At 44.2% G+C, this 24,170-nt stretch overlaps 1 long non-coding RNA gene across 1 annotated transcript in view; it reads right to left on the bottom strand.

Moving 5' to 3' along the window:
* Positions 1–24,170, bottom strand: part of LOC126249682 (uncharacterized) — a 43,688-nt gene that overhangs the window by 4,464 nt on the left and 15,054 nt on the right. The window contains exon 2 of the long non-coding RNA XR_007545640.1: positions 2,022–2,278. This is a non-coding gene — a long non-coding RNA (uncharacterized LOC126249682). The remainder of the gene's footprint in view (positions 1–2,021; positions 2,279–24,170) is intronic.

Below are 24,170 nucleotides of genomic sequence, written 5' to 3'. Positions count from 1 at the left end.
CGTCGCTGATATGCAGTACTGGCAGTAGGTGACAGCACAATGCACGTGATATGATAAACTTATGTTTTTGGGGGTGTCCGGATACTATTGATCACATAGTGTAACTATGAAAGTCTCACAGTCCACTGCACTATTATTTTCTGCTCACATAATTAATTTTATGGCTGAATTTAGAAAATAACGCATGCGCAAAGTAGCAATTACAATACGGATTTAATAAAATGTTTAAGAGATATTTATAAACCATAACTCAAACATGCATTAAAATATTTATTATTAATAATCGAAAACTAATTTATAAAGGGCGAATCACCTAAAACTGCACCGTAAATATTGAAGAGATGGAAAGAGCTACTGTTTGGATTGAATGGATTAGTAGTTAGGCGCTCGTAGTTTTAGCCAGTCAAAATACTTTTTAATGGAACAATGCGTACTGACATTAACAGACTAAAAGTAGGGCAAATTAGAATATCAGCAGTGTGTGTTGCAGGATTCTCGGTCGAGTCCTTTACGACATATCATATTTCAAAAAGTGTTCTCACCGATACTTGTCTGTGCCGTTCAAAATGCATAGTTGCTCGGCATGATATGTTTGCTTAGAATGTATTTGTGTGTTCCTTGACTGCAGTGAAGCTTGGTATTCAGTGTGTGACAGTCGAGGCAGTAGGTCGTGAGTGGACGATGGGATTTACCACTGCAGAAAAAGCAGGCATGTTCATGGTGTACGGACAGTGTAGGAAGAATGCAGTTCGTCCTTGTACGGTGTATGCGACAAGATATCCCAATAGACGGCAATTATTTATCAACTTCTTGAACCAGTTACGTGAAAGTGGTCGTGCAACACCTAGACAACGTAACAGAAGCAAAGAAGTGACTATAGATAAGGGATAAATTAATGTTCTTGCTGCTGTTGCAGTTCATCCGCTCGTTATCTCCCGCGCAAACTCACCAGGAAGTGGCATTATCCAGGCAAGTGTCCTACGCATTCTCCATCGACATAGGTTCCAACCCTATCTCATCTCTCTCCAGCAAGAGCTGCATGGAAACTATTATGAGAATCATGTTAACTTCTGTACATCGGCATTAAGACAGGGTGGTCCAGATGTGTCATGGATCTTGTTTAGTGATGAAGCCACATTTACCCATCATGGCGAGATAAATCGTACTGTTGGTCTGTTGACACTCCCCATTGGTTTCGACAGGTGGAACGTCAGCGTCCATGAAGTGTAAACGTGTGGTGTGGGTACTTAACCATCAGCTCATAGGCCCATGTCTTACATAAGGAACACTAAACGCTCACAAGTATCGCAGCCTCCGAACAGACGATCTTCCACGGATGCTAAAAGACGTTCGTCTGCAGACTAGGAGGAACCTGTGGTACCAACACGATGGCTGTCCAGTTCAGAGTGTACGATGTACTACAGCATGTCTTCATGAATTGTATCCAAAATGTTGGATTGAACGCAGAGGACCTGTACCTTTGCCAGCCAGTTCTCCGGATTTGACGCCTGTGGACTTTTCTCTGTGGGGAAAACCGAAAGACACTGTCTACAAGGACATACCAATTGCACCCCTATCAATGCAACGACGCATTACTGCAGCCTGTTAGGACATCTCCGCTCAAATACTAGCACGTGTGCAGCAGTAGTTCCATAACAGACTGGAAGCTCCATTTAAAAAAGGGTATATTTGCATGAAAATATACACTTTCTAACTATTATTATAATCTGTTGCTTGGCCAACAATACAAACCCCTGACTACCAATTCTTTCTGTGAAAACCGTCTATGAATAGCGCTTTCCATTTCCGCAATGTTTACGGTGCAAGTTTCAGGTAATTCACCCTATGTAACTGAAATTGAGATAATACGGAGTTCCGTACACTGGCCTCATCCACTTTCAAATAAGCCTTGTAATCACCTAATACTCTCAATCTTTGGCAGACAGTTGCGCGAGTGTTGATTATCTCTTAAGAGTAGCAGCCATTGCAGCAACAGACAGACCACAAAGGGGTACTGTTACCTTTGCTCCAGTGCCCTTTTCAACAATTCAGTAGACGTAGATGGAATCGAGTTCATCATCCTCTTTCTTCACGTGGTACTTGAAGACCGTAAGACCACACCAGATGGAAGGTTGTGATGTAACTGTGACGAATTCGGTGAATATGGGTCGCCACCAACACACACAGCTTCATCAGTTTTGTAGTTCTGTATCATTGCTGTACTCTTTTTAATCAGTTTCCGAAACTGGTGACACCCTGCGCACTTTGAATTTGCAATCTGAAAGAACAACAAATGGCTTTAAGTTTATTCACAGATCTGTACACATGCACATTTAAAGACAAGAGGAGATGTTGTATAGCTACAGAATGTTTCTGATTACAGATTAACAAAGATGTACTGCTTTTAGACCAGTGGTTCCTGTAAAAACGTAAAATAACAAGACGACTGATAATTTTAAACATTAGCTACAGTATTATTTGTATACGTACAATATAAGAAAGGCTAAAATACTTTTCAAAATTACAATGTTTCACGTGACAATAAAACACATCCAAAACAATACCGGTCAGAAAACTGTTGCATTTTCAACATAGACATTGTATCTCTAAATATGTATTGCAAGCCGGGACGTTTATAACACCACTTCTTGAAATTTGCTAGTACCTTGCAACCTGTGATTGATAGCAAACTACTTACTACTTTCAGTTTCCACCTCGGTCACTAGCTGCTGCGCAATTGTGAAAGAAGTTTCGGAGACTATAACTGACTGTATGATGTCTGTTGTAACATTTTCATTACCTCAGGACTAGACGCGAATTTCAAAAGATGCCTCAATTTTATGATAACACACAGAATTTTCGAATGTGCTGATTCGATTGGGAGTTTCACTGCTGTGGACATTGGATACACGGCAGAAAGAGTGGCAGAAGGATCAAAGCACGTCCCAAATTAGGCCAAAGTACTGTAAGGAGATAACACTAAAATTGCCAAAGAGAAGAGTCTATCAAGCACATATATACCAGCACCACATATATTTGTTTGGGCCGAGGCTTTCACGTTAAAAATTTATCTGCTGCGTCTGTATCCCAAACCCCAAACAACACTGTAAAACAAATTTTCATTGCTCTTCAGGACAAGAAGTGTTTCTGTATATGCTTCCGGACAAATGATCAAAAAATTTAAAATATTGAACTCTAGAATGCACGTTACGCAAGAAAACTTAGAGTTATAATGATGAAATGCATTTATCATCATTTACATAAAAGACGATTCAGTAAATAAATGAGATCAAATCAAAAGTATACAAATTTTTCCAAGGCAGAATCTACGTGAGCCTGCGTGGTTCATATCAACAAGTTTTTGTACGAATTGTCATTTTAAATAAAATTTAAAATTTTTGTATTTTTTCTTTTCAGAGTATCCAATTTCTTCTTATTTTATTACATAACGCCACTATCCTCCTTACAGTTCAATAGCTACTGTTCCTCATACCATAAACCTTGTCTTAACACTTCAATCAGCAATTAGTCGCTCATAGTTTGATATACGTGGTGAACATTAACAAAACCGACAGACTGCAGGGACGGATTCCTAACTGGAAATGGAGGAAAAAAGGTCCTATTGACATTTGTCCGGAAATGCATCGTTGCTACGGTAGATGGCGCTGACGAATGAATGTTCCTCTGAACACGTGCCGGGTGTTTCTTGTGCGTTGCAGGCTGTGTGATTGACGCAGCGTACTGCACGCACCGGAATCGTTCGGTATTGGTATCTGAAATAAACCGAGATGGTGTTTGTGTATGGCTAAGTAGATGGAAATGGTCGAGAGGCAGAACGGCTATACCAAAACAAGTACCTTCACAGACACCTACCACATGACATTTCAAGCCCTTTTTGGGCGTTTGTAAGATCACGGGTCCTTTCAGATAGACGACATTGCAGGGAGGAAGCGAACTGTGCGTGCACCAGATTTAGAGGACCGGGTTCTGCCTGGCGATAGTTTCCATCTGCTTGACCGTACACAAACTCCATCTCGGCTTGTTCCCGACATGAATACAGGACCATTCTGCTGCTTACAGAACGCTTCGTCAATCACACAACCTGCAACACACGATTTATCGTTAGCGTGTCATCAGACAGCAATTAATCTCTTCGCCTACCTATCCCAGTACGTTACATTTTCTCATATTTACGATTAGAGAGACCTGTCAGCATCTGTTGTTGCCACCTTCCTATAGGTAGCAGCATCGTCCGAGAATAGCCTTAAGCTGTTGCGTTATTCTCATCCTCCTCATCCTCCAGTCCAAAGACAGTTTCGATGCAGCTCTCTTCGCTAGTTTATCCTGCGCAAGCCTCTTCATCTCTGCATAAAAACTGCAATATATGTCCACTCGAGCATACATCTAACTTCATACCTCACACTTCCATTCATTAGCAATTTGTTGTCCCTCAGAATGTGTCCCATCAATCAATCCATCTCTTTTTTAGTTAAGCTGTACTATAAATTTCCTTCCTCCTCAATTCGATTTGATTCAGTGACTCTACATTAGTTGTCAGATTCACGCACCTAATCCTCAGTATTCTTCTGTAGCACAGCATTTCAAACATTTGGAGTCTCTTGTGACCTCTACTGCTCATCGTTCACGATTCTCTTCCTACAAGGCTACACTCCAGACAACTATCTTCAGAAAAGACTTACTAACACCCTAGTTTATATTCAATGTTAAACATTTCTTTTTAGAAACTCTTTTGGTTGTCACTGCCTGTCCGCATTCTCTCTCTTCTTTACTTCTTCCATCGTCGGCTATTTTGATGTCTAAATACAAACATTGTCCTTTTATTTGTGTCTAATTTTCTAATTTGTGTCTCATTTCCTTTGCACTCACTCCTGGGCTGCTCCCTCCCCACTCTCCCTGTCTCCTGCCCCTTGGTGTGCTAGTGGCTCCAACCTTCTGCCCCTTGCTGCCCTTCCCTCTCCTCCCTTGGCAGGCCTTTCTAATTTTACTCCAGTTACTTCGTTGTGTTTTGGTTCAAATGTGTGTGAAATCTTATGGGACTTAACTGCTAAGGTCATCAGTCCCTAAGCTTACACACTATTTAACATTAATTATCCTAAGGACAAACACACACACCCATGCCCGAGGGAGGACTCGAACCTCCGCCGGGACCAGCCGCACAGTCCATGACTCCAGTGCCTTAGACCGTGTGTTTTGGTTCAAAATGGTTCAAATGTCTCTGAGCACTATGGGACTTAACATCTGTGGTCATCAGTCCCCTAGAACTTAGAACTACTTCAACCTAACTAACCTAAGGACATCACACACACCCATGCCCGAGGCAGGGTTCGAACCTGCGACCGTAGCGGTTGCGCGGTTCCAGATAGAAGCGCCCAGAACCGCTCAGCCACTCCGGCCGGCGAGCAATGTGTACAAAATAAAAACTTATGTCCATCCTATCTGGCGGCCCTGCGCAGGCTGAGTCCTTGTCTCGCCAGTTTTCAGATGGGAGAGCCGAGAGGATGGGGGTTAGGTTAGTAGAGGTAGCCCAATTGACCTATTTTCCCGCCAAAATTTGAGCTTCCCACCATGACATCGCTGCAGTGTTGCCATATCTATGGGTGCCAATTTGAATCAATTTGGCAACAATGCAGAGTGAGCCGCACTCCTTTGTCCCACAACTGACAAGATGACGGAAATATATAAAAGCTGAGGAAGAATGTACAAAAGGAAGGTACACTGGGTGTTTCGCACTTCCTGTTACAGGCTTCTAGGGCTTGTAGAAGAGACTTAATAGATATACTTCAGGTAAGGAACTCACAACGGAAATGCATCATTTGGATATAGAAGTAGCTCGGAGATCAAATACCTTTTCAATCTCCCACTTCACAGTACGCACATGAACTGAGAAGAGGGCACCGTCATCTCTCCCTGTGATAATTATGACATCACACACCACTTCCGCTGAGTACAAAAAAAGATGCGAAAACTAGTGAGTTGGCAACTAGGAGAGTTGACTGGAGCTCCACGGACACGCTGGGCACACTGAACGACAATGTCCTTCACCACGCAGAAGAGAACCCGACGACGGCTATTCAGAACACTGCCCATGTAGAACACACAGGTCAGAGCTTAATGTTTCCGCTGGGTGCATACCGTGAAGCTAGAGATTTGATGTCGGATTTTCAAATTTATTTTACAAATAAATGGTACATTTCCGAACATAGTTTCATTATCAGAACTTTTATCTACTTTGTCCTCTCTAAAACTCCTAGAAGCCTGTAATAGAAATTGTGAAAAACGCTGTGTAGGTGTAATATTAGACATGCGGTACACAGGCTAGTCACTAACATGCACAAGAAGAAAAATTGAGAGTTCATTAGGAGAGGGCCAGTTTGGTTTTAAGGGAAGTAAGAGCACTGGAGAAGCAATCTCAGCACTACCGTTGCTAATTACGGGAAAACTGGAGAAACATAAGGAAAAGTACGTTATATTCGTATTACCATATTTCATCAAAATATAAGAGGTATTAGAGATAAAGTTAGTGAACTGCTTATAGATGTTGACTCTGAAATTATTGGTATATCAAAGCACCACTTAAATAATTTGACAATTCAGAGGCTTCCTTTACCAGGATACAGATTAGCTGGCTGTTTCTCAAGGAGTTCCTTGAGGGGCGGGGGAGTGGCTCTGTACGTAAAAAACAGTTTTCCATTTGAGTCCGTAGACGTATCAAACACTGCAATGAACTGATATTTGAACGTTGTGCAGGGCAGTTGAATTTAGTGAAACTAAACTTCTAATTGTTGTTTATAGGTCCCCTAACTCTGACTTCAGACCATTTCTGCTCAAGCTAGAGAGGTTTCTTGATTCACTTTGTAGGAAGTACCAGAAACTAGTTATATGTGGTGAGTTCAATATAAATTTTGTATATGATGGTGCGAGAAAAAGGTTGTTCGTAGATCTCCTAAATTCATATGATCTGATGCAGACTGTGCTTTTTTTTCAACTAGGGTGCAGGGGAACAGTAGCACAGCAATAGACAATATTTTATTCATTCTTCGTTACTAGATGGTCATTTTGTTAGTAAAAGGGTGAATGGCCTTTCAGTCCATGATGCACAAATTTTAACACTAAAAGGCTTTTGTACTCAAAGAAATGTCACATATAATTACAAACTATGTAGGAAAGTTAATCCAACAGCCACAGAGAATTTTTTAAACCTCGTCAAGGAACAAGAGTGCAACATGTTTATAGTGCCGATAAGAGAGACGACAAATATAATGCTTTCTTCAACACATTCCTTAAGCTCTTTGAGAGTTGCTTTCCATTACATCGTTCTAAATGGGGTGCTAGCAGTAAAAGGCAGCCCGGGTGGCTGACTAGTGGGACAAGGGTATCATGTAGAACAAAGCAGGAATTACAGCAAAATGTTAGAAGTAGTCACAATCAAGCTGCAGTAGCCCATTACAAACAGTATTGTAAGTTGCTTAAAAATGTTATTAGGAAGGCAAAGAGTATGTGGTTTGCAAATAGAATAGCTAATTCACAGGATAAAATTAAAACCATTTGGTCAGTTGTGAAGGAAGTGTATGGTCAGCAACACAAGGTCGACGATATAAAGTCAGTTCGCAGTAAAAATATTTCTTTTACTAATAAACCAGATATATGTACTGTATTTAACAATCATTTTCTTAGCACTGCTGGTGAATTAAATAAAAAATTGGTTTCTACAGAAAATCATATAACTTTCTTGGCAAATGCCTTTCCGAGATTGATGTCTGAAATACTCCTCTGAGATACAGACAAGAGGAAGATTAAGTCAATAATTAAATCACTGGAGACTAAGGACTCTCATGGTTATGACGGAAGAACCAAGAATAGAAGGGAGAACCGATAGAGGTACTCAAGGTACCCTCCGCCACACACCGTCAGGTGGCTTGCGGAGTATGGAGTGTAGATGTAGAGTGTCTAGCAGAATATTAAAGTACTGTGCTGCAACTGTTAGCCCTGTATTTAGCCATATTTGTAATGTTTCCTTTACGAATGGTCAGTTTCCTGAACGATTAAAGTACTCAGTAGTAAAGCCACTTTATAAAAAGGGAGAAAGGGATAATGTAGATAATTTTAGACCTATTTCTATGCCATCAGTGTTTGCAAAAGTTATTGAAAAGGCTGTGTATGTAAGGATAATTTGTCATTTTATATCACACGATTTGCTATCAAATGTACAGTTCGGCTTTAGAAGTCGTTTAACAACTGAAAATGCTACATTCTCTTTTCACTGTTAGGTACTGGATGGGCTGAACTAAAGGTTTCGAACGCTTGGCATATTTTTTTGATTTAACCAAGGCAATTGATTGTGTTGATCACAAAATATTGCTCCAGAAGTTGGACCATTATGGAATACGGGGAGTAGCTCACAATTGGTCCACCTCTTACTTTAGCTACAGGAAGCAAAAGGTTATTATTCACAATGTTGGTAACGGCTGTGATGTGGGGTCTGAGTGGGGTACTGTCAAGTGGGTGGGTGGGGGGGGGGTGCCCCAGAGATCAGTGTTGGGGCCACTCCTGTTCCTTATTTACATAAATGATATACCCTCTAGTATTACGGATAACTAAAACATTTCTGTTTGCTAATGATACTAGTTTGGTAGTTAAGTATGTCGTGTGCAACATTGGCTCGGTTTCAAATAGTGCAGTACATGACCTAAGTTCATGGCTTGTAGAAAATAAACTAACGCTAAATCACAGTAAGACTCAGTTTTTACAGTTTCTAACACACAATTCAACGAAACCTGACGTTTTAATTTCACAAAACGGGCATATGATTAGTGAAACTGAACAGTTCCAATTTCTAGGTGTTCAGATAGATGGTAAGCTCTCGTGGAAAGCCCACGTTCAGGATCTTGTTCAAAGACTTAATACTGGCATTTTTACTGTTCGAACGGTATCGGAAGTGAGTGATCGTTCGGCACGAAAATTAGTCTACTTTGCTTATTTTCATTCGCTTATGCCGTATGGTATTATATTCTGAGGTAACTCTTCCCATTCTAAAAGAATATTTTTGGCTCAGAAACGGGCGGTTCGGGCAATAAGTGGTGTAAGTTCACGAACGTCTTGTCGACCCCTGATCACGAGTTTGGGTATTTTGACATTGGCCTCTCAATATCTATATTCCTTACTGTCATTTCTTGTTAACAATATTAGCTTATTCCCAAGAATAAGCAGCTTTCACTCGGTTAATACTCGGCAGAAATCAAACCTGTATTTGGATCGGACTTCCTTAACTCTTGTGCAAAAAGGTGTGCAGTATACTGCTGCATCCATTTTCAATAAGCTACCACTCGATTTCAAAAATCTTAGCAGTAATACACGCGCTTTCAAATCGAAACTGAAGAGTTTCCTCATGGGTCAGTCGTATTCTGTTGAGTAGTTCCTTGAAAAATGAAGCTGATTCTAATTGTATTGTTGATTGCGTTTACTTAAACTTATGGACTGACTTTTATCGGGTTCATGAACATTTATTTTTATCTGTTATTACTTTTATGTTATAATTTCATGTACAGACACGTTCCATGGCCTTGGAGAGTTGCTCCTCAATTTGGTCCTACGGAAATTGATAAATATAGAGAAGGCGAGTAATAATGTGTAACTGAATAAAATAGTGTTATCTTTAGGCTATCCACTCGATACAAGCGCAATAAATTATTTTTATACCAAGCAGTCTCGACTAGTCAGAATGAGTGGAGCACAACAAGAGGCTAAAATTACATATAAGCCATAGCTGCTCATTGTCACTACTGTTCTTTCATTTGTGTTTTGATGACCCAATAAGTGAAGTGGAGGGCTACGTCGATACGAAAGCTTTTGCCACGGACAGAAAATCTACATGATAGTAATCGCTGATAACATAGTAGCCGTTAACGAAAGGAAACAGGAACTGAGGGGCGCAGTTCATGAAGCGGAGCACACGTCAACAACAACGAGGCGGAGGTAGTGGAGTGTGCCATAGGTGGACATACTGTCTAGCTAAAAGAGAAACTTTAAGACTCTGATGGATTTAACTATCCTCTAATTAGGGTAGTCAAAGAAGATATAGTATCAAGGACCGTACGTAGCAAAGAGGTTCTGTAAAAAGAAATAGCTGTTAACAACCAAAAGTAAAAACCTAGGAACCATAAAGAGATTCGTGAAAAGCTCAGTTTTGTACGAATGCGAGTTATATACAGAGTGGAAGATAGAAATGACGATTTTTAAATGTGGTATTACGGGAGATTGTTGATGATCAGAGGAACTGATCAAGTGAGGAGGAAAGGCGTCTTGCAATGAGACAACGATCAAAATTGCCTGATGAGGAGCATAATGAACAAAAGAGAGAATTATTGGCCACATAGAGTCGTTGCTGACAACTGTAGATAAAGGCATAACAGAAAAGAGCACTACGGAGCCAGACCTAAATGTGAGTACCGGAAGGTCGGGTAGTATAGGATTGCAGATTGTATCGGCCAGGAGCTGTATTAACCGCTAGCGCCAGTGACAACACGTGCCACGCTACTGCAGTGTAAAGTACGGCAACATTTACGCAATTTTGAATCAAAGGAACAGTGCGTTTCTGACTGGCAAAAGTTATGTTTCTAGTGAGTTTCTCGGTGCACGAACGTAACTGCAGAGTAACCAAGTTCGATTCCATAGGGACAGTTGTGCCCAGCGACTGTAGAATATTTTAAACAAAGAAAAGTAATTCAGCAATCAGTCGCAAATCTAATCTCTATTTTTATTGCAGATCTAGATTTGAGCTATTGAATAGCTATCTTCAGTGCGTCTAAATCGAGTTAAATAGACTCGTTAAGCTTTTGGCCACCCCTGTCATAACACGACCAAGACGTCCATGACCAGATTCGAAGAATGATAACTGAATTCCTTTTTCGTAACTTCAGAGTTTTGTGTTTCGCTTGCAAATAAATATTATATTTTATTGTATCCTTACAAAACAAAATTGATATTATTCTCTACATTGTGAACCGTTGCAATTTTTCTTTCTCTGGCAAATGCGGAGGACCCAGGCCTTAAATGAGATTAAAATAACACGAACAAGGGCGTAGAAAATGTACCACTTCTTGAAAAGCTCATCAAGGAAGTGCGTGAGAAATATTAAGTTCTAAAAACTGCATTATGTAATAGACTTAAACCTTTACGGTAAGCCGAAGATGTACCTTGTGTTTAGGAAACGACGTTTTTACCGAGTACATTCAGTGATCAACAGGAAACAATATTGTATGATTACATTAAAAATTTAGATATCCAGCGTATGCTTTTGAGTAAAGATTGGATCTGAAATGTAGTCGACAAATACAGGGGGAGGTGGGTTGGAAGAAGTGTGGAAAAAAACAAAAAAACAACAAATTTGCACGACTAATATGCTGTAGAAAACCGGTTGCAGCTTTCAGTCGTCTCGGAATGGTTTTCAAGTGAACCTTATACCAATCTTCCTGCAAAATAGTGCCAAGTTCAGGAAACGATGAATGAGATGAACAGCGATCACGCACGCTCTTTCCAAAGTGGACCACAGTTATTTAATAATATTGACATTTGGAGGATTGTAGTAGTCAGGGAGACACGACAATTCATTCTCGTGCTCAGAAAACGGATGTTGGACGGTGCGAGCTGTGTAAACAGGGCCTCAGAACACAGCATCACAACTGGGGAAAAAAAACGCTGTACCATGCAATGGACCTGATAAGCCGATATGGTCACATGATCCTTGACAGTAATGTGACCTTTCAGAGTAACCATGGGGCCCATGGAACACCACGAGATGGTTGTCCAAATTATCACACCATGTTTCACTCCTGGGATGTAAATTCGACTAGAAGACGGCAAAAGTGTGAAACAAGCATCATCCCACCAAATGACTTTCTTTCATTGCTCCATAGTGCAGGTTTCATGGCTTACGCATGACGTTTTCCTTTTACGGACATTTGCATCATGGATCACCAGTTTTGTAATTCTAGCTCGCCCTGCAGTTCCCTGCGTATGGAGATCCCTTCGTGTTGTTTTGGTACTGACAGGTTTCGAGAGTGCGACCTTCTGTTCTATAGTGATTTTTCCTGCAATTGTCCTCTAATTTTTGTCACAATCTTCTTCAACGGCCGTCTGTCACAATCAGTCAACATACATTTTCGTCCCGTCGTGGCTTAGCAGACGATGTTTTTCCGCTTTCCGAGAATATGGTATAAATATTCGATACGATGTCTGTTGAAACAGCAAACACTTTGGCTCCCTTCATTATGGAATCATCCAAGACACGGGCACCAATAATCTGCCCATGTTCTAATTCACTTAGTTCCGACATAATGCACTCACAAGTAGACAAAATTTTGGTCTGACGTAACTAACACTTGCAACGAATTGAGGACATTGCGGAGGTGAGGATGGTGCTCAAATACAACAGCGCAACCTGTAGGCTTGGCTACACTTATATTCAAGCATGCATTTCTTGCTGAGTTTCCATTTTTTTTTTTTTTTGGCGCAAAACTGCTATGGTCATTAGCGCCCCGTCCGTGACTTAGGCAACAGTAAAAACCGAAAATGGAAACCAGCAGCAATGGGAACGAAACTCAAAAATTTGGAGAAACTAAAAGCGGAAGGAAGGCTTAAAAATCCACTACAGAAAGGGGTTGGTTGTCCCCAAAAAAAGCTTCAAATGACTGACGTCATTTCACTGGCACTAATAAGCTCGAGAACGCGATCGGCCGAGCGCGTGTCATCTGCTAAAAGTGACGATATATCAGGCGACAGCTGTAGACGGGCGCGTAACGGAGTAAAATAGGGGCACTGAATTAAAAGGTGTCTTACCGTCCACAGCTGAGAGCAGTGGGGACAGAGTGGGGGGAGGATCGCCGCTTAAAAGATGTCGATGGCTAAAAAGACAGTGCCCTATCCGGAGTCTAGTTAAAATTACCTCCTCCCGACGACGCGTTCGGGAGGAAGGGGTCCAAGCACAAGGAAGAGCTTTCACGTCCCGCAATTTATTATGGGGAAGTGTCGACCAATGTGCGTGCCATAAAAGAACAACACGACGACATAAAACGCTCCGTAGATCGGCGAAGGGAATCGATTGAATAGCTGGCCGAAGAAGAGAGACTGCAGCCTTGGCCGCTATATCGGCCGCCTCATTTCCACAGATACCAACGTGTCCCGGGAGCCAGAGGAACGCCACCGAGACGCCCCCCAGGTGGAGCAAGCGCAGACAGTCCTGAATCCGGTGGACCAGAGGGTGGACAGGGTAAAGAGCTTGGAGACTGAGGAGAGAGCTGAGAGAATCTGAACAGATAACATACTGTATCCGCTGATGGCGGCGGATGTAGTGGACAGCCTGGAGAACAGCGTAAAGCTCCGCAATATAAACCGAACACTGGTCGGGAAGCCGAAATTGAAATGGGGTGTTGCCAACAATATAGGCACTCCCTACACCTAACGATGTTTTCTAGCCATCAGTGTAAATAAATGTGGCTTCCTTCATTTGTGCACATAGAGCAGCAAATGCCCGACGATAAACAAGTGAAGGGGTACCATCCTTGGGAAATTGACAAAGGTCACGGAGCAGGCAGACTCGGGGACGGAGCCAAGGTGGTGCTGTACCCCAAGTTGTCAAGAAGGTTTTAGGAAAGCGGAAGGAAAGAGAATGGAGCAGTTGACGGAAGCGGACTCCCGGTGGTAGTAGGGAGGAGGGGCGGCCTGCATACCCTACAGCAAAGGAGGCGTCGAAAAAAATGTCATGGGCTGGATTAGCAGGCATGGAAGACAGATGGCTAGCATAACGACTCAGAAGGACTGCTCGCCGATTGGACAGCGGAGGTTCAGCAGTCTCAGCATAAAGGCTTTCCACAGGGCTGGTGTAAAAAGCTCCAGACACTAAACGTAATCCACAGTGGTGGACAGAGTCGAGACGACGAAGAATAGACGGCCGAGCAGAGGAGTAAACTATGCTTCCATAGTCCAATTTCGAACGCACTAAGGCGCGATAGAGGCGGAGAAGGACCACTCGGTCCGCTCCCCAGGAGGTACCATTCAGGACACGGAGGGTGTTGAGGGATCGCAGACAGCGAGCCGAAAGATAGGAAACGTGGGAGGACCAGCACAGTTTTCTGTCAAACATAAGACCCAAGAATTTAGCGACGTCCGAAAACGGAAGGTTGACAGGTCCTAGATGTAAGGAGGGTGGAAGAAACTCCTTACGTCGCCAAAAATTAACACAAACGGTCTTACTGGGAGAAAAACGGAAGCAGGTTTCGATGCTCCAAGAGTGGAGGCGATCGAGACATCCTTGAAGACGTCGTTCAAGAAGGCTGGTCTGTTGAGAGCTGTAGTAGATCGCAAAATCGTCCACAAAGAGGGAGCCCGAGACATCAGGAAGGAGACAATCCATAATTTGATTTATGGCAATGGCAAACAGTACAACACTTAGCACGGAGCCCTGGGGTACCCCGTTTTCTTGGGAGAAAGTACCGGAGAGAGTAGTGTTCACCCGCACTCGAAATGTGCGCTCTGCCATAAATTCGCGAAGAAAAAGGGGCAGGCGACCTCGAAAGCCCCAAGAGAACAGTGTGCGGAGGATGCCTGTCCTCCAACAGGTATCGTATGCTCTCTCCAGATCAAAAAATATTGCTACTGTTTGGCGTTTCCGGAGAAAATTGTTCATGATATAAGTGGAGAGAGCAACAAGATGGTCAACTGCAGAACGATGCTTTCGGAATCCGCATTGGGCAGGTGTTAAAAGACTGCGGGACTCCAGCCACCAAGCTAAACGGCAATTCACCATACGCTCCAAAACCTTACATACACTACTCTTGATAGAATTGGGGCGATAGCTAGAGGGGAGATTTTTGTCCTTTCCAGGTTTCGGAACAGGAACGACGATAGCTTCCCGCCATCGTCTGGGAAAAGTACTGTCGGTCCAAATTCGATTATAAAGGCGAAGGAGGTAACGCAGACTATGGGTTGATAAATGCAGCAACATTTGGACGTGGATTCCATCCGGTCCTGGGGCGGAGGAGCGAGAAGAAGAGAGTGCATGTTGGAGTTCCCGCATGGAGAAAACAGTATTATAGCTTTCGCTATTTTGAGAGAAGAAAGCAAGAGGTTGCACTTCCGCTGCACGTTTCTTCGGGAGAAACGCTGGCGGGTAATTTGAAGAGCTGGAAATCCCAGCAAAGTGTTGACCCAATGAGTTAGAAATTGCGACGGGGTCCACTAATGTATCATGCGCGACAGTGAGCCCAGAGACTGGGGAGAAACTAGGCGCGCCTGATAACCGTCGAATCAGACTCCAAACTTCCGAGGAGGGAGTGAAGGTGTTACATGAGCTAGTATAGAAGTCCCAGCTTGCCTTCTTGCTATCGCGGATGACGCGACGGCACCGCTCACGGAACTGCTTATAGCGGATACAGTTGGCCAAAGTAGGATGGTGGCGGAAAACACGAAGAGCACGTCGCCGCTCACGTATTGCGTCACGGCATGCCTCGTTCCACCAAGGAACTGGGGGGCGCCGGGGCAATTCGGAGGTGCGTGGTATTGAACGTTCCGCAGCTGTAAGAATAACGTCTGTAATATGTGTGATCCCAGCGTCGACGCTTGGAAAGTGACGGTCATCGAATGTCGCTAGAGACGAAAAAAGTGTCCAATCGGCTTGGGCAAATTTCCAGCGTCGCGGGCGCATATATGGCAGTTGAGGCTGCAGTCGAAGGACACCTGGAAAGTGGCCACTCGAGTGTGTATCATCAAGGGCGAACCATTCGAAGCGCCGAGCTAGCGGAACAGTACCGACCGAAAGGCCCAAATGAGAGAAATTTGTCGTGGAGGCAGACAAAAATGTAGGGACCCCAGTGTTGAGGCAAACTAGATCCGCTTGGGGGACGACGTCTAGCAATAGTGAGCCACGTGGACAAGGATGTGGAGATCCCCAAAGCGGGTGGTGGGCATTGTAGTCCCCAACCAGCAAATAGGGGGGTGGAAGCTGACCAAGAAGATGAAGGAGATCAGCTCGTGCCATTGGTGTGGACGATGGAATGTATACAGTACAAAGAGAAAAGGTATATCCAGAAAGGGAAAGGCGGACAGCGACAGCTTGGAAGGAAGTGTTTAAGGGGATTGGGTGATAATGGAGAGTATCATGGAGAAGAATCATGAGTCCTCCATGTGCTAGAGTGCCTTCAACAGAGGGGAGATCAAATCGGACGGACTGAAAATGGGGGAGAACAAAGCGGTCATGGGGACGCAGCTTTGTTTCCTGAAGACAGAAGATGACCGGCGAGTAGGATCGTAAGAGGATCGACAATTCATCCCGATTGGCTCGAATGCCGTGGATATTCCAGTGGATAATGGATAGAGGAATGTGACCAAGGTTGCCGTCAACTCAACGACTGCTCAGAGCCTGCGACCGACAGCATGGAATGGCATTCAGCCGAAGGCAGAAGATCCTGATCCATAGGTTGTTCAGGAGCAGCTCCTGCCTCCAGCGATCGGCCGGTTGATCGGCCGCCAGCAGTGCGCCTCGGCGACACAGAAGACGGCCGAGGGCGATTTCCGCCAGGTGGTGCTGTAGATGAGACACGCCTTGGCGGAGAAGGAGATGAACTGGGTTTCTTATTAGCCTTCTTGGAAACATGATGTTTAGATGAAGGAGGAACCGATGGTTGTGAAGTTGGGGTACGTAAAAAATCTTGACGAGTATGCTCTGTTTTCGAAGTCTTTGTGTCTGACTTTTTGGCTCGAGATTTAGCAGAACCCGATGAAGGGTGAGCCATAGAGTGGGCAGGCGAAAGTGGTGAGGTTGAACGGGCGATCTTTGCGCTGGCCGATCTGACGACTGTGGCACTAAAGGTGAGGTCGCAAGTCTGCGTGGCCGCCTCCTTTGTTAGCCGAGGAGAAGCAAGGACAGTGCTGTATTTTCCTGTCTGAGGCACGGTGGGCTGTCGACTGGCGAACAATTTTCGAGCAGCAAAGGTCGACACTTTTTCCTTCACTCTGATTTCCTGAATGAGCTTTTCATCTTTAAAAATGGGGCAATCTCGAGAGGAAGCAGCGTGGTCACCCATACAGTTGGTGCAACGAGGGGATGGAGGTGGACAAGAACTCTCATGGGCATCCTTGCCACGTGTAACACATTTGGCCGGATTGGAACAGGACTGGCTGGTGTGATTGGACCGCTGACACCGATAGCAACGCGTAGGGTTTGGGACGTTAAGGGCGAACGGAAATTATCTCATAGCCTGCTTTGATTTTCGATGGGAGTTGAACTTTGTCGAATGTCAAGAAGACAGTGCGGGTTGGAATGATGTTCGTGCCAACATGAACAGCTGTTACACCCTGGTAAGACAGGTAGTGCTGAATTTCCTCGTCAGACAATCCGTCGAGGGAGCGTGTATAAACAACTCCACATGAGGAATTTAAAGTGCGGTGCGCTTCAACCCGGACAGGGAAGGTGTGGAGCAGTGAAGTACGCAGCAATTTTTGTGCCTGGAGTGCACTGACTGTTTCTAACAACAAGGTGCCATTCCGTAGTCTGGAACAAGACTTTACAGGACCTGCAATTGCGTCGACACCTTTCTGAATAATGAAAGGGTTGACCGTGGAGAAGTCGTGACCTTCGTCAGACCGAAAGACAACAAGGAACTGTGGCAACGATGGAAGAACTGTCTGTGGCTGGGACTCAGTGAACTTACGCTTGTGAGCAGACATAGTGGAAGATGAGGAAACCATTGCGGAAGAATCCCCCATGATTACCGGCGTCTCCGATGGCGTGCTCCTCCCTTGTGGGGGCCCTCTCTGAGGGACACTCCCGCCTTAGGTGATTGTTCACACCTCAGGTCACACCTCCCGACAAACGGACGGAGGGACCAATCGGCACTTTCGGAAGGTATCAGCTCGGGTAATCACCCCTCCCTGGGCCTGGCCGTTACCAGGGGGTACGTTCGTGTCCTACCTGTCTACCCGGGGCGGGGAATAACGCGTTACCCCGTCACTGCCTACGCACAAAAATGCGTGGGTCGGCCTTCAGACACGCACAGGGAGGAAGAAAGAGAAAGGGAGAAATAAAGAAAGGGAAAGGAAAGAAGAGAGGTCTCAACCGCCGCAGCGGAGAAAAGGGTAAAGAGAAGAGGTAAGGAAAAGAGAAGGACAAAGGAAAGATGAAGACATACAGGCAGAGAAGGCGAAGAATGCGTTACATTTACGAGCGTCCGTCTCCGGACGTAGGCACAAACCATACTCCCAGAGGGGGAGAAAGGGAAGGAAAGAGCCAGAGGTGAGAGGAGGGGGGGGGGCGAAGATGGGGGATAGGGAAGGATGCGGAAACGGAAGGTATGCAGCCCGGAAAGGAAGGAGGGCCACATTAGCTCGGGGTCCCGTGTTCACTATGCACGTATCCACAAAAGAGTTGTGGACCCCTTGGGGGTTCCTTATTTTTGTCCAACCCCTGCATGCAAAGCAACTGCCCCTGTATGCAAAGCAACTGAAAATGTGGCATCGGTCCTATAAGACACAAAGGCGGTTAAAGAGTTTTACTATGATTTATGAAAGGACGTTAAGACTTGAGGCTGAGGAAAGGTGATCCATGAGCAGCAAGTTTCAGTAAGGAACAGATTGGCAGATTCCTCTATAATCTAGGGAAGCTGATGGACTATTTGAAATTTATAACCAGTGGTCGTTGCTGTGTAAGAGCATAAGAGAACGTGAACACCCGAACTTTCGACACCTTGCCGATTTATTTGTTATTTTTCTTTGATGCTGTTAAACGTAACAGAGATGGCACAATCTGAAAGATACGGCACTTGAATCTACAACGCTACTGCTCCTCTAGACTCTGTAAAACTTGGCATCAGAGTCGCTAGCACACCTTCAGTGGTGCACGTTTTAACGGGCTTTTGCGCATGCACAACTCGCGTGGCCTAATTGCCTTACGTAAGACTCCTATAAGCGCGAGCTAGTGCATTCGCTATTTTGTTTCCCAGAGCTATGAAGTGTAAACGTTCTGCGGTGCTATAGGATTTGCGTCACGGCACTTTAGCGCGAAATCATGGGCAGTTTTAGTGCCATAAATTGTTCTAACCATTCTAGAAGTGGATTTAGAATGGTTCGTTTCCAGGAGGTTCGGAGAGAAGAAAAAAATTGACTGTCAAATGTCGTCGCAAAAACTTTGAACTCGAACGGAGCGCACAGTTATGTATTGTAAGTAAATAATATTTATTATGACCTGAAGCAATATTTAATAGCAAAAATCGTATTTGATATTTGAACGTAGGTTTTCCTACTGAAATTAGGAAAATAATAAATTCACTCAAAAGTAAAAGCTCACCTGGAATTGATGGCATTTCCAACAGAGTACTAAAAGCTTGTTCCTAAGAAATAAATAGAATTCTCAGCCACATATGTAGTAGCTAACTGAAACAGGGCATTTTTCCAGACACACTGGAATATGCTATTGTTAAATTATTACATAAAAAGGGGGATATGACTGATGCTAAAAACTACCGCCCAATCTCACTTCTGACAACTTTATTCAAAATTCTTGAAAAACTAATGTATTCGAGAGTAGCTTCATACATTTGTAAAAATGAAGTGCTAACAAAATGTCAATTTGGCTTTCAAAAAGGCTACTCAACAGAAAATGCTATATATGCTTTCACTGATCAAATATTAAATGCTCTGAATAACCGAACATCACCCTTTAGGATTTTTTGTGCTCTTGAGAGAGTTTTTAACTATGTGAATCATGAAATTCTTCTAGATAAGCTTAAGTATGGTAGTATTAGTGGGACAGTGCACAAGTGGTTTACTTCATATTTAACTGGAAGAACGCAAAAGATTGAAATTAACAGTCCAGATAGTCGGCCCTTTGTCAACTTTAGCCATTTTCCATATTTATACATAACTTGCGCTTTACCTTAGAGAAGGAATTTTGTAGTGTGTATGTGTTAAGTCTGTTCTTGTGTGTATGAAAATTTAACGAAGTAAGCCTTCATTCAATTAGAACTGCCGTTTTTGGTGAGTTTCCTGTTTATACTTGGTTCTGGCGCAAAAATGCACTTTAGACGCAGCCGCAACAACTCGTACTTATAGGAGCCTGGTACGTGATTTAATAAACGTCATTATCGACTATTTAATTTTAATTTCGAGAAGAAAATAAAACATAAACATAGTACGCTATTCGATTCTATCACAGAAATATACATGCTTCTTTCACCTTTATTCCTCTTTCAGACAGCAAAGAAAAGCGCCAATAAGCAAGTAAAAGGCGAGATTTTGTGTCTAATCCACGTATCGATGTAAACATGACCGGAATGAAAGCTCAAAATAGCACAATCTAAGGCTCTATTCAGGAACACTTCTAAAATACACAAACAAACAAAAAAAAGTTTTGCATCACCTCGGTTCCATGAGTTCCGGAACCTGTACAGAAAATTGGAATACAAATCAACATAAACAACATTTCCGCCCTTTTTATTGCTCATGAAAACCAAACATTGCATGTTGTACCACCATACAGCGAGATCTTCAGAGGTGGTGGTCCAGATTGCTGTACACACCGGTACCTCTAATACCCAGCAGCACGTCCTCTTGCATTGATGCATGCCTGTATTCGTCGTGGCATACTATCCACAAGTTAATCACGGCACTGTTGGTCCAGATGGTCCCACTCCTCAACGGCGATTCGGCTTTGATATCTCAGAGTGGTTGGTGGATCACGTCGTCCATAAACAGCCATTTTCAAGCTATCCCAGGCATGTTCGATAGGGTTCATATCTGGAGAACATGCTGCCCACTCTAGTCGAGCGATGTCGTTATCCTGAAGGAAGTCATTTACAAGATATGCACGATGGTGGCGCGAATTGTCGTCCATAAAGCCGATATAGTTGCACTGTCGGTCGGAGGATGGCAGTCCCGTATCGCACAGCCTTTACGGCGCCTTCTATGACCACCAGCGGCGTACGTCGGCCCCACATAATGCTACCCCAAAACAGCAAGGAACGTCCACCTTGCTGCACTTGCTGGACAGTGTATCTAAGGCGTTGCGCCTGACCGGGTTGCCTCCAAACACGTCTCCGACGACTGTCTCCTAGAAGGCATATGAGACACTCATCGGTGAAGAGAACGTGATGCCAATCCTGAGCGGTCCATTCGGCATATTGTTGGCCCCATCTGTACCGCGATGCATAGTGTCGTGGTTGCAAAGATGGACCTCGCCATGGACGTCGAGATTGAAATGGTTCAAATGGCTCTGAGCACTATGGGACTCAACTGCTGTGGTCATAAGTCCCCTAGAACTTAGAACTACTTAAACCTAACTAACCTAAGGACATCACACACATCCATGCCCGAGGCAGGATTCGAACCTGCGACCGCAGCGGTCGTGCGGTTCCAGACTGTAGCGCCTTTAACCGCTCGGCCACTCCGGCCGGCTCGAGATTGAAGTTGCGCATCATGCAGCCTATTGCGCACAATTTGACTTGTAGCACGACGACCTGTGGCTGCACTAAAAGCATTATTCAACATGGTGGCGCGGCTGTCAGGGTTCCTCCAGGCCATAATCCGTAGGTAGCGGTGATCCACTGCAGTAGTAGCCCTTGGGCGGCCTGAGCGAGGCATGTCCTCGACAGTTCCTGTCTCTCTGTATCTCCTCCATGTCCGACCAACATCGCTTTGGTTCACTCCGAGACGTCTGGACACTTTCCTTGTTGAGAGCCTTTCCTGGCACAAAGTAACAATGCGGACGCGATCGAACCGCGGTATTGACCGTCTAGGCATGGTCGTACTAGAGACAACACGAGCCGTGTACCTTCTTCCTGGTGAGATGGCTGGAACTGATCGGCTGTCGGACCCCTCCGTCTAATAGGCGCTGCTCATGCATGGTTGTTTACATCTTTGGGCAGGTTTAGTGACATACCTGAACAGCCAAAGGGACTGTGTCTGTGATACAATATCCACAGCCAACGTCTTTCTTCCCGGCCATTGTGGCAAAACGGTTCTAGGCACTTCAGTCTGCAACCGCGTGACCAATACGATCTACATCTACATTTATACTCCGCAAGCCACCCAACGGTGTGTGGCGGAGGGCACCTTACGTGCCACTGTCATTACCTCCCTTTCCTGTTCCAGTCGCGTATGGTTCGCGGGAAGAACGACTGTCTGAAAGCCTCCGTGCGCGCTCTAATCTCTCTAATTTTACATTCGTGATCTCCTCGGGAGGTATAAGTAGGGGGAAGCAATATATTCGATACCTCATCCAGAAACGCACCCTCTCGAAACCTGGCGAGCAAGCTACACCGCGATGCAGAGCGCCTCTCTTGCAGAGTCTGCCACTTGAGTTTATTAAACATCTCCGTAACGCTATCACGGTTACCAAATAACCCTGTGACGAAACGCGCCGCTCTTCTTTGGATCTTCTCTACCTCCTCCGTCAACCCGATCTGGTACGGATCCCACACTGATGAGCAATACTCAAGTATAGGTCGAACGAGTGTTTTGTAAGCCACCTCCTTTGTTGATGGACTACATTTTCTAAGCACTCTCCCAATGAATCTCAACCCGATACCCGCCTTACCAACAATTAATTTTATATGATCATTCCACTTCAAATCGTTCCCCACGCATACTCCCAGATATTTTACAGAAGTAACTGCTACCAGTGTTTGTTCCGCTATCATATAATCATACAATAAAGGATCCTTCTTTCTATGTATTCGCAATACATTACATTTGTCTATGTTAAGGGTCAGTTGCCACTCCCTGCACCAAGTGCCTATCCGCTGCAGATCTTCCTGCATTTCGCTACAATTTTCTAATGCTGCAACTTCTCTGTATACTACAGCATCATCCCCAAAAAGCCGCATGGAACTTCCGACACTATCTACTAGGTCATTTATATATATTGTGAAAAGCAATGGTCCCATAACACTCCCCTGTGGCACGCCAGAGGTTACTTTGACGTCTGTAGACGTCTCTCCATTGATAACAACATGCTGTGTTCTGTTTGCTAAAAACTCTTCAATCCAGCCACACAGCTGGTCTGATATTCCGTAGACTCTTACTTTGTTTATCAGGCGACAGTGCGGAACTGTATCGAACGCCTTCCGGAAGTCAAGAAAAATAGCATCTACCTGGGAGCCTGTATCTAATATTTTCTGGGTCTCATGAACAAATAAAGCGAGTTGGGTCTCACACGATCGCTGTTTCCGGAATCCATGTTGATTCCTACATAGTAGATTCTGGGTTTCCAAAAACGACATGATACTCGAGCAAAAAACGTGTTCTAAAATTCTACAACAGTTCGACGTCAGAGATATAGGTATATAGTTTTGCGCATCTGCTCGACGACCCTTCTTGAAGACTGGGACTACCTGTGCTCTTTTCCAATCATTTGGAACCCTCCGTTCCTCTAGAGACTTGCGGTACACGGCTGTTAGAAGGGGGGCAAGTTCTTTCGCGTACTCTGTGTAGAATCGAATTGGTATCCCGTCAGGTCCAGTGGACTTTCCTCTGTTGAGTGATTCCAGTTGCTTTTCTATTCCTTGGACACTTATTTCGATGTCAGCCATTTTTTCGTTTGTGCGAGGGTTTAGAGAAGGAACTGCAGTGCGGTCTTCCTCTGTGAAACAGCTTTGGAAAAAGGTGTTTAGTATTTCAGCTTTACGCGTGTCATCATCTGTTTCAATGCCATCATCATCCCGGAGTGTCTGGATATGCTGTTTCGAGCCACTTACTGATTTAACGTAAGACCAGAACTTCCTAGGATTTTCTGTTAAGTCGGTACATAGAATTTTACTTTCGAATTCACTGAACGCTTCACGCATAGCCCTCCTTACGCTAACTTTGACATCGTTTAGCTTCTGTTTGTCTGAGAGGTTTTGGCTGCGTTTAAACTTGGAGTGAAGCTCTCTTTGCTTTCGCAGTAGTTTCCTAACTTTCTTGTTGTACCATGGTGGGTTTTTCCCGTCCCTCACAGTTTTACTCGGCACGTACCTGTCTAAAATGCATTTTACGATTGCCTTGAACTTTTTCCAAAAACATTCAACATTGTCAGTGTCGGAACAGAAATTTTCGTTTTGATCTGTTAGGTAGTCTGAAATCTGCCTTCTATTACTCTTGCTAAACAGATAAATTTTCCTTCCTTT

This window comes from Schistocerca nitens, chromosome 3, assembly GCF_023898315.1.
Source record: "Schistocerca nitens isolate TAMUIC-IGC-003100 chromosome 3, iqSchNite1.1, whole genome shotgun sequence".
NCBI lineage: Eukaryota > Metazoa > Arthropoda > Insecta > Orthoptera > Acrididae > Schistocerca > Schistocerca nitens.
Note: the sequence above shows the minus strand (reverse complement) of the source record. Positions and strands in the feature narration are given on the sequence as shown.